Genomic DNA, 11286 nt, shown 5'->3' with positions numbered 1-11286 from the left:
CACCCATTGACGTTCATTGATGCTTGCTGAACATTTATGGAGATCAAAAAGTGGATGTGAACACAGTGAGGTTGTGGGTGGTGCATTTCAGCAGTGGGTACAGATTTTTGTGAGCTGGACATGCAGGTTCTTGTTCATCGTTGTCGAAAATGCATAGCTAATTGTGGTGACTATGCTGAAAAATACTGTTTCATGGCTAAGAATTTGTTCTGTCAAGTACTATTACTGTGCTCTTTGTATTTGTTGTACTTTTCATGGAAATAAATAGGAGGCACTGCTTTTGGAGCAACCTATGTCGTTATGCCACACACACACACACACACACACACACAGAGCTTAAAAGTGTACCATTTCTCTTTGTAAACTTCTGAAAAACAAACACAGAAGAAATAATTTATCAGCAGCCAAATCAAGTATACAATCAAGTTGGGAGGATTTGGGAAGTTACTGCACATCAGCAGAACTCTGTTAACAACATACACAGATACTCCTGATCCCCAGCCAACATAGGATTATGCAACTCTCCATTCTCAATAGTTATATTATCTTGCATATGCTGTGGGCTTGTAATACACATGGCCAATCATTTAAATTCAACAGGGGCTTGTAAATAAGTGACTTTGGTCACACACTTGAAGAATAAAAAGTCCTTGGAGAATAAACATTAAGGTTGGTGCATGATACGGTAGATGTTAGTAATAAGCATTTAATTCCAATTCTTTCATTTTCTAGGACAATCTGCACAGGTAAAGTAATGACGCATGATCTTTACAGAACAGTGACATTTCCTTGCATTGCAAGTGTTAATTTTTCCCGTGTTAACTCATTTCAGCAAACTGTTTATATATTCAGTAATGTGCAACGTAAAGCAGTGCTTTACAACAGAGGATTTTTCCTTTACTTTTCATTTTTGGATGAATCTGTTTGTTTGGTCAGAACACCCACTGGCACACGTCATGAAGTATAAGACAACATCATTACCAGCCTTATTAACATCTTAACATCTTTTTTACTATATATATGTATATATTAATATTTAAATGTCCTAAAATACAATAGTCAGACTTGATTTTCCCCTGCAAATTGCAATCAACAAGATATAAGGCAGACTAGGAGACCTGTGACATGACTTGGAACAATATATGAAGTTATTCTGTTTACCTGTGAATTACTGGCTCCATAGCAGAAGGCTTCTTCCCAAAACACACAACCTGACAATGTGAATGCCCAGTCTTCTCACTGGAGAGTAAAACCCATTAATTTGGATCATAATCTGTGGAGGAGACAATGAAATTAACAAAAGCTTTTTTTCTGCTTTCTAGCTTTGTAGAAAGGCTTCCTCTAAAGTAACAGCATCTTTTAGTTTTAATAGTAACTTCATAGCAACACCATGCTTAAGAACGGATACGTTTAATTAATAAATAACAGCAGTTTTTCCGGGATAATGTTTTCTTTAAAATTTCTTTGAAGTTTTTCATGTTTTGACAAAACCTGGATGCGAAATATTTCCTTCTACTTTTAGATATTTTTTTTTTAATTCAGTATTCTATGTTGAATTACAGAATAGATAAACAACTCTTCAGACTTGTTTGCAAGCACAAACAACCAAAATTCAAAAGCTACATGAATCATGGAATGGCTTGGATTGGAAGGGAGATCAAAGACCACGTAGTTCCAACTCCCAACTGTGGGCAGAATGGTCACTCACCAGATCAGGACGCCCAGGGCCCCACCCAACCTGGCCTTGGGCACCTCCAGGGATGGGGCATGCATCTGGTAGCAGTACCTCATCACACTCAGTGAAAATTTCCCCTGACCTATTCAGAAATTAAAAAAAACAATGAACAAAATTAAGCACAGTTACGAGGACTGGGCATAGAGTAAGGTCTCTTGTTATAGAATTTCATTTAAAGTATGCTGTCTAAGAATTGACATAACATGGTGTTACTGAACCTGTCAGTACAAACCAAGTTACAGTAGCAGTAACAATTCAATTCAAAGTGATACCATAAAGCAAATAGAAAATTCACACATCCCTAGAGATAACAAATCCAGAGCTGTATCTCACTCTTCTATAACCCAAAATAAAAAATGCATTGTTTTGTCTTTCCTGCAAGACATGGCTTTGGTTACTCTGCAGTTTAAATGCTGTTGTATAAATCCCTTATAATTTTTGTGAAAAAGACACCCCTGTAAATACCAAACACCATCTCTGTGTAAAATGAACACCCAGTGTACTGCATTTACAGAGCAACAAACAGTGAGCAAGCCAAGGCTGATGCTGACACAAGCAGCTGTGCTGACTTTAGACACCCACAAATCCTGTATCTATTCAAGGGCTCGAGCTTTTGCATAAAGCTGATATGTGTTGTACCTGGCAAATCTTTCATTGCTTTCCATAGCAGCTTCATCAGAAACATTTAATCTATGTGCATGCCAGTCCTTTCAACAAAAAGTGCAGCCATGGGTGGACACTGGCTCTTTTAGTCTGACCTATGCCTGTCCAAATCTGAGACTGTTCCAAATAATTTGCAACACAAATGATCAGTTGTAAAGTCAGATCTTTTGACATTACCCATCTCCCATAACCTGTGGCTCACACAGATTTCTATTCCTAGCTATAGGCAACAGTTTGCAATGGCACAGTTACAACATGATAACCTACTGAAGAGCACATTTCACTGTCACAGGATTTATCCCACTAATGATTTTGAATCCTTCTTCTCATAAGTAGTTGAAATGGAAACATTTTACTTCATTTTTCTATTAGAATTAATAATATATTAAGATAACCTGAACTGGTATGCAACTAGAATCTATTCAGAACAGCACACGGTTTTTATTTTAAATATACAACTTCTAATTAAAATTGTTAATTGCGTAGGTCACTTTTTCACTGTAAAATGCAGCCAATGCTTCCATTTCCTTTCTTTGGGTAGGAAAACCAAGCTACCAAGGAGGAAAGAAATGAAGGTGGAGAGTTGCAAGAGTCCTCCTCAGAAATGATGAGGGTTTTGTGTAATGTGAGGGTAGTAGAAGAAAGTAAAAAAAATGGATTTTCAGGGTTTTAATAAAGTAAGGACTTGGAAGAGATAGCACTGTTTTTTCCTTCTTGAGAAAGCAATATAAAATGAGATGATAGCAACAAATATTTAGAAGATAGCAGCTAAGGTAAGCTTCTGTGGTAGAAGGATGAGATGGGGAAATTCACGTGGACTGATAAGAGAACAGATTCTTGAAGGAGGGCTTAATGGAAGGAAAATAGCACTTGTGTATGCATATGGAAAGAAAAGGTAAATAGAATTCTTCACAACTGCTATAAAATTTCTCTTCCTTCAAAAGCACACTCCAGAAATCCTAAAACACCAAATTCCAGCAGAACTGGTCATGCTCCAAGTCTTCAGTGCTTTTTTTAAAATCACATTATCACCTTGTGCTGGTTTTCCTTAAAATAGCCATTAAACTGCAGCTAAAAAGAAAAGAAAAAGAAGCATCACCACTTTCATTCATACTTAGAATCCTGCAAGAGCAGCCTTTCAAATACTGTCACTTGTTGCACTGCTGTTGACAAGGGGGCATTGCCCAGACAAAAGGAACCTTCTGTACATGATTTGGTAGTCACGTGAGCATAGCTACCTGGAAAGGCTCCTGTCTGGTAAGGTTATCTTAGTAGAGAGGTTTAGAAAAGAAAACCATGGTCACTGGCAGCTGATGGAGGGGAGGATGGTTTTATGGAAATACAAACTTTAACATTTTCCTAGAACAACAAATAAAAACAGAACAGCAGTCTTTCCCATATTAAATGATTGTCTGCATGCATTTCCTAAAGTTCAAAGCACTATTTTAGAGATACACAAAGAAAAACAGCAAAGAGCACAGAAGAAACCTCTTGCTGGAATTTTAGTTTGGTCCAAGTACGACACCCTACCAGACGTATTGTTTTGTCAACAAAAAGCATCTGCAGTTTGCAACCATGAGCACTACAGAATTCAAAGTTGGTCTGGAAATCAGAAGTGAGGCAGTACTGCAAAACGTCCATATTTCAGCCCTGTGCAGTATAGCAGTATATCCTCCCATAACATAGAGCTTACCCTTACACGCTGAGAGTTTTGCAAGAGGATTTACCTTGGCTGCTACAGAATTCCACCACTGATTTTCTGGGCTACAGCACTTCACATTGAAAAGGCATTGACTAATGACAGCACAGACCTTTCCATTTACAGCCAAAGGCTTAAAAATCAGACTTCGTCTGGTTCACTGAACTCCGTTTCATTTAGGCAAGAGTTGTAACAGTGGGCAGCCAAAATTTCCTACCTAATGATCCTGAGAAATGTGAGGATGGTTTTCCCTTGTCCAGAGCATTTCCATGCAGAAGCATGTTCAGTTATTTATCCTATTGAAAGCTTCATGCAGCAGACTCGTGAAACAATATTCTCTCAGATGTAGACAAGAGACGACTCCATAACTTCAATAAGTGTTCCAAATCACAATGAAAATACAAGCCTTATTTGCTCTATAAACATAAAATAGTAGAGATTTGCAGTCATGAAGAGGTCACCATTTAAGTAGACAAGACAGACAAAAGCTTGGGCAAGAATAATATTTATGTTTCCCTAACACAACTGGGAACTGCAGCAACAAATGGTGGAATCCACTGCCTCTTCTAATTACAACTGCACCAGATCAGAACTTTAAACTGGGTTGCATGGTTTGTGGCGTACTTAAATTGCACATTACTTGCTGACCATCTGTCCGCAGACCCTAAGGGGTCTTGCCAGTGCACTGAAGTCTATGCTGCCATTCTCAACAGCTATGACAGCTTGAGCTAGTTTAGAGTTAACCATGTAGGCAAACTCAAGCTGCAAGTATACCTCCAGATAGAAGCACACTCAGTGCCTTGCCCAGTGTAGCAAATAAAGACTGCAATAAAGCTCAGATCTTAACAAGGCTATTTGAATCCTGATCCGGTGTCTCACACATCTACCCCAACTCTCCAGGGTCCTCCATTTCTATCTATGTAAAATTCTAGCTGTGGTGCATGGGATATATAAAGGGCATGAACTCAACAGCAGGAGTAACTCTTTTCTTTTCCTCAACACTCAAGACAGAAACAACTTCACTCCCAAGAAAGATGAATAACACAAGTTTAGAGCGCGTAAGAACTGTGCGTGCCTCATCCCATGTTAGACCCCAATCTGGATTTATGTAGCGTTGAAATGGGAGGAGGGGAAGTACAACAGAAATTAACTTAAGATGACAGCAATTGTTCTGGGCTTTGGCAGTCATACATTAATAGTTTGGTGTTATTTCTAGATTTTTTTTTTTTAATTTAATGCACACCATTAAAAAGCATGCCTTTAACAAATGAGTTTCCCTTCAAAGAAACTAAATCTCGTGGCAGCTTGTTTATTAAACCTTAACTTTGTAAAACACCTGGGAAAACAATAGTAGTGACTTTCTGACAACACTATAGGCAACTTTCCTTGGAATAGCTGTGAATAGCTGTTTATTATTGGGTAATAAATTCTCTCCAGTAATAGCAGCCAAGACATTTTCCACTACACCCGGTGGCAACTTCTTCTGGTGGCCCTCAGAGGCCCCCAGGCTCCTTGCTTCTTGGCATGGGAGCAGGAGAGCGCCTCGTGTGAAACGTTGTTCAAAGGCAGCTCACGGAGAGCCAGCAAGAGCCTCCCTGCAGAAATATAGTCAGCTTTAACTATTTATAGCACAGCCATTTAGTGGTAACATTTTTTTTCCAATCAGGGATCTCAGGGTCAATATCCCTCATCAGTATTTTGACAGCTTGTAGCACACGAATATAGCTGGACTGCACATTACGATTCTGAAGACCTCTGCAGCAAGAGATAATTTTACATTCAGAAGACTGCGTGGTACTTTACACTGATGGCCAAAGGTTTAAAATTAAGATTAAATTTTGATAAAGAATGAACATTTACTTTTTCAAGGTTTCCTATATTTTAGTTTTAGCAAATTTAAATTCTCCCTTTTTTTCTTTCACTACATTTCCTCAAGTTAAACATTCATTTTTAAATTGTTCTTAGATGACTTCTTAAATCATTAGATTTTTCTTAAAACATCCTAGAAAAGCTCTTTAAAGATGCAGATGGTTCTTTGAACTATAGTTAATTTTCTTCTCATATTTATCCCACTGAAGTAAGCCACTAACAAAGCTTTACTTTTTCAACTCCCTTTGTCAAAATCCTGCATGAAATCAAGAGGAGGACAACCACCCAGTCAGTCCCATAAGTCAGTGGGATGTGCTTTCACCACAGAGACCAAGAAGCTCCAGCAGCCTTGCCTATGCTTTCCAGTTCATTACTCCTGGCAAAATTCAAGGCCAAGCATTTGGTATTTTTTCAGGAACACTGTGATGTGTTCAGTTTAGGACATACCACTGACAACCCAGACAAATGTTGTTGATGTTTCTGCATGGTGTTGCATGTGGCCAAGGGGACAGCACATGAGCCTGGAGACCCCGGGTCTGCCTTGTGTCCTCTCTCCACAGGCACAAGACTAGCAATTACAGGGGATCCTGCTAACTGTAGCAGAAACATTTTTAAAGGGGAGTGGGAAATGTAATTTCTAACTGGACTAATTCAGATGGCAGACTCAGGAGATTTAAAACCACTACTATATTTGATATTCAAAACCAGTCCACAGACTCACTTTATTAAAGAAACATCAATTCCCAGCAAAGGTGTGACAAGTACTGAGCAGACCACTAAGGATTTATATGCTCAGTCTTGAAGGCCATTATCTCTTGGGCATACTGCTTAGTCTGACTCAAATGCACAGTAGTGAACATACATGACCAAGATCTCTGCATAAATTTTGCAATGCTGTTAAAATGCACTAAAATGCCTGCTTTGTTTTAGAAATAGGTTGTTAGATGTAAAGTGATTTAACAAGCAGTAACTTCAAGAAAATACACTTATCGCATCTGCACTAAGCCATGAGCTATGCACGCTCTTTCAACTTTTTGTGACATCTCATGTGAGAAGGGAGTATAGATTCAATTGCCTCTGATGTAGGAGGGTAAGAGATAAATATAGTAAAACCAAAGATTTTTCAGGTAGAATTTCCTTCTATGGTTTCCAAATGGTGGCCAACAATTCTCTCATGCCTAGAATATCAGCTTGTAATGTCTCTCGGTTCAAAAAGAGCAGGAAATTGGGAACCATCTGTATTTAGATATGCATCTGCAGTGATTTGAATCTGCTTGGCCTGAATAGTAGTACAGTTCCACCTTGCCACCTATTTGAATGACTTGCAAAGCAAGATCTGCATCCAGACTTGATTCTTTCCTCTGTGGATATATCAACATCTGTCCCTTTCTATAATGAAAGACTGTGTTAATGCAGCATTTGTGAGTAACGTTGGAATTTCAGTCATACTTACTGTGGTGGCAGAGCTGATAGCAGAGGTAACAAACACTCCATTGTTATGTCTACTCTTTGACCACAGTGATTTATATGTGTGCTGATTCTGGAAAACAGAATAAGGAATTAAATAGCGCTAAGACATTGACGTATTTATCAAGGAAAATGAGGTGTGCCCACACAAGAATATCCACCCATTCCAAACCAAAGTGATTTGGCTCTCAGGGATCATTGAGCACAGGAGAAGACAAGGGGAGGGAGATAATGGTGTTAAGGTGGATGCAAGAGGGAACAGTTGACTTAGAACGCAGCTTCTTTGTCCTTTCACCCAGAAATGCTTCGTTTGCCCCTTCTTACTCAGCTCCAAATCTGGTTCTGAGATGGAATTTTGCTGACTGAATTTATTACTGAGCAAAGACTGGCCAAGGGAGACAACATAGAAAATAAGCTGAAGTCAGTCTAAGATTGAAAGAGGTGGATCAGCCTCCTCTAACGGCAGAACAGCAAATAGAGAAAACATGCATGTTTACAAAAAACAGGACATCTTTGGTGTAGCTGTTTTGGTTTTTATTACTCCACTTGTCCTTATCTATTGAAAATTGTGGCATTTACAGTTGTAAACATTAAAAATATAATACTCAATAGTGACCAGTGTTTGTGCTCCCTGGAATTCAGAGAGGACAGAAGCTCCTTCAGAGGGTTTGATAATTGGCAGCACTAAAGATCTCATTTATACTGCTGCTTTGCACAAATGTAGCAGCTGGAAAAAGTCCTCAACTGGTGTTCTGAAGACTGAAGACTCCAATAGGGTCATATCAGATTTGTTTTGCTGCACTCACAACATGACCAAATTTACTACAAGAGCAAAATACAAGCTGTTCTTGTTGCTTTTCACAAAGCAGAGGTTTCTTCCTCCTCCTCACGCTGAAGTCAAGGCTTTCCAATGGTTCATCTTAGGATATCACAAGGATCCTTTCCAGTCTACTTTAGTCATGACCCAACCTCACACCGTGATGAAAGAGTGGAGTTTTCATGAAGTACATTCAGGGTTTGATTCCTGTGCTGAGACAGTTAGCTGCCATGTTTCCTTTCAGGATTTCTTTCCCCTGAAGAGATCTGCATACACCAGTATTAACAAGATCTTGGCTCTCTGCTATTCCTTAGTTTGCTCTTGCTTGTTCAGTGGCTTCAGAATTTTCACAGGGTCTTACAGATTTACTCAACTTTATATTAAGTTGCAAGTGCTGTATCTGCCTGTAAATAAGGTGAGTTCAACGATAAGGACACTCACAAGCATTCACACCTTTCTCATGCCAGCAGCTCCAGACCTGTATGCAGTACTGCAAATGGAGCCTCACAATGGCAGAGAGGGACAACCCACTCCCAGCCCTGCCTGCTTCTAATGCAGTCCAGGATGCATTTGGCCTTCCAGGCTACAAGAGCACACTGCCAGCTCACATTAAACTTTTCTTCTACCAGCACCCCAGGGGCTGCACCCAGCCCAGCCTGTGAGACAACAGTGTAAGGGGATGAGTCCCACATTTGGATTTGGGGTAAAAGTCTCTTTAATATTCTGACCATTTGGAAGAACAAAATATCAACAACGAAACAGCAACGTCATAGCTCCAGCAGGGATGTTATTCCTCATTTGGATAAGGAGGTGTAATAGCACCTTTTGATAGCATTACTCACATTATTAACATACTCAGAAGAACTCCCACTGCCAACATCTTAAGTCTCTCAATAGAAAGGAAAAAAAAAACCCACAAAATACTACGCGGGCCATGAAAACCAGATATCAGAGAAATGCAGATCCACTGACTTTGGTGTTACATATTGTGCACTTCCAAAAAGCGAGCCTTAAAAATTATCTCAGTGAAAATACTTCACATATACCACTGTTCTGAAACTTGTCAAAAACAGACCAAACAATTTGTTTCCTTGTCAATCTTTTGGAGCTGTTCCTAGATCATCTGGATAAATGTTGCAGATCTGCACTGAAAATATTAATGATTCTAATAATTTGATCAGCCCATTAAAATGAGAAGTCCAGAAGGTCCCTCTTTGTCCCTCAGTATTGGATTGAGGAGAAATTAGCAACTTAGAACAGAAAGGTTAGTGGGAGGTGACATGAAAGAATAAGCTTCCGAGAAATACTAGGAGTTAGAAAGTATCTCAAAGAAATGGAAAAGGCTTCTATTTTTATTAAAGGTCACAAAGGCAGAGACATTTGCATCTGCCTCAGTGCAAGACGAATTCAGGCCACAAGTAGAATGCTCCACTATGCTGCCCAGCTTCTCTTAACTACTAGCACTTCTATTAGAACCATCACAAAACTCCCAGAAGAGAATAGACTTTGTTTCAAGCTATGTCTCTTTGGGTCGTTTTCTTCAAGATGTATTTAAATCTCAATAAATAAGTAAATAAATAATTACGTCAAACACCTAATTACACTCAATATTGAGCACTATTGTAGTCCATACCCTCCTAAAAATAATGGCATTTTTCAACATTTGGTTAGCGTAAGTTCTTACGTGAGTGAGTTTAAAGAGCAATATTGGACATAGACTAGATGCCAGCTAAATTTAAAGGTCTTTTGGTGTATGTTTTTACATTTATGCCAAAGGTGGTGATAGTTGTTCAGACTAACAGATGATGCAGGCTTTATAACTCCTAACAGTGCAAGGTGATGAAAACTGATGTACAGTTCTCCGGTTTTAATTTCACCATTATAAAAATACTAATTTTGCTCTAATACCCATAGTATAAATGAGATGGGCCCTGATTGTTTTGGGGATACTTATGAGTTATCACAGCTATTAGAGGTGAGGCTGGTTTTGGATTTCCTGTCTCAAGGTCAGCTAAACTCCAGGTGTACTTCAGTCTGACTTCTCAAACAGGACTTCTTGTTCCCATGCTTATGTCTTACAAGAGCAATGCTTCTTCAATTAAAAAATTGTATAAATTCTGTAATAATCTAATGATTCTGATATATCTATGATCATCTGAAAAAGCCAGTACTGAGTTCTGACACTTGTTATGTCACATAGCTTTCTAAATACAACTATTTCTGTATGCAAAAATCATGGATCATTTGTATCAGCAGTCATGTAAGCAGCAAGAATGTAACTCCAATCCATCTTAAACTATCAAATTACAATGTCATAATATTTGTTACGTCATTTACAAGTACAATAAACAGCAGGATGAATATTACATCTGCTTAAACCAGAAATACTACAGCTGATAACCAAAGACGTAGCATAAATTGAAGAAAAGCCTTTTATTTTTCATATATTGCAACAAGAACAATTGAGAAAAATAAGTTTACCCTTTTTTAAAAAAAAAAAAACACTTAGATATATGAAAATATAAACCCCTGAGCCTGGAATTCTAATTTACTCCTGTGCAATGACTTAGACAAGCTAACCTTGCAGTAACTAAATTTAAGTATTATCCAATCTGCAGAACCACAGGCCTAGCCAATGGACTTCCAAAGGGCAAATTAAATATTACTACAAATCACTTTTGCCTGGAAAAAAATAAAGTGCCACATTTCGCAGACGCCATGTGAAAACTGTTGATAAAACCAGGATTGGTTCTCACAGCAGCAGCCACTGGTGAGTTTTCATTGAAATCAGAACTGCGCCAGTTACCTCAACACAAAATTCAGCCCCAAATTTTTAAATATGATTGTAACTTTTGGGTGACATTCAGTAGCATTTGCTGACCAAATCTCTTCTCATGAATGCTGAAACATCTGCAGGCTTCTAATATTCCAGTTAAGTGTAAAATTTCATGTTTAGAAAAAGCTTATAAAACCAACAGGTGTTGTATTTGCAGCCAAAATGTGAGACATGAAACTGTCCCGAAATGAACAGGAAAA

The 11286-nt window shown here is 38.5% G+C and overlaps 1 long non-coding RNA gene across 1 annotated transcript; it reads right to left on the bottom strand.

Annotated features, from left to right (window-relative positions):
* Positions 1-5450: 5450 nt before the first annotated feature.
* LOC109368413 lies at positions 5451-7687 on the bottom strand. Its single transcript, XR_002116412.1, has 2 exons — positions 7420-7687; positions 5451-5692 (listed from the first exon to the last, which is right to left on the bottom strand). It is a non-coding gene; the product is annotated as an uncharacterized LOC109368413 (long non-coding RNA).
* Between the last annotated feature and the right edge of the window lie 3599 nt (positions 7688-11286).

The sequence above is a fragment of the Meleagris gallopavo genome, chromosome 6 (genome assembly GCF_000146605.3).
Source record: "Meleagris gallopavo isolate NT-WF06-2002-E0010 breed Aviagen turkey brand Nicholas breeding stock chromosome 6, Turkey_5.1, whole genome shotgun sequence".
NCBI classification, from domain to species: domain Eukaryota; kingdom Metazoa; phylum Chordata; class Aves; order Galliformes; family Phasianidae; genus Meleagris; species Meleagris gallopavo.
Note: the sequence above shows the minus strand (reverse complement) of the source record. Positions and strands in the feature narration are given on the sequence as shown.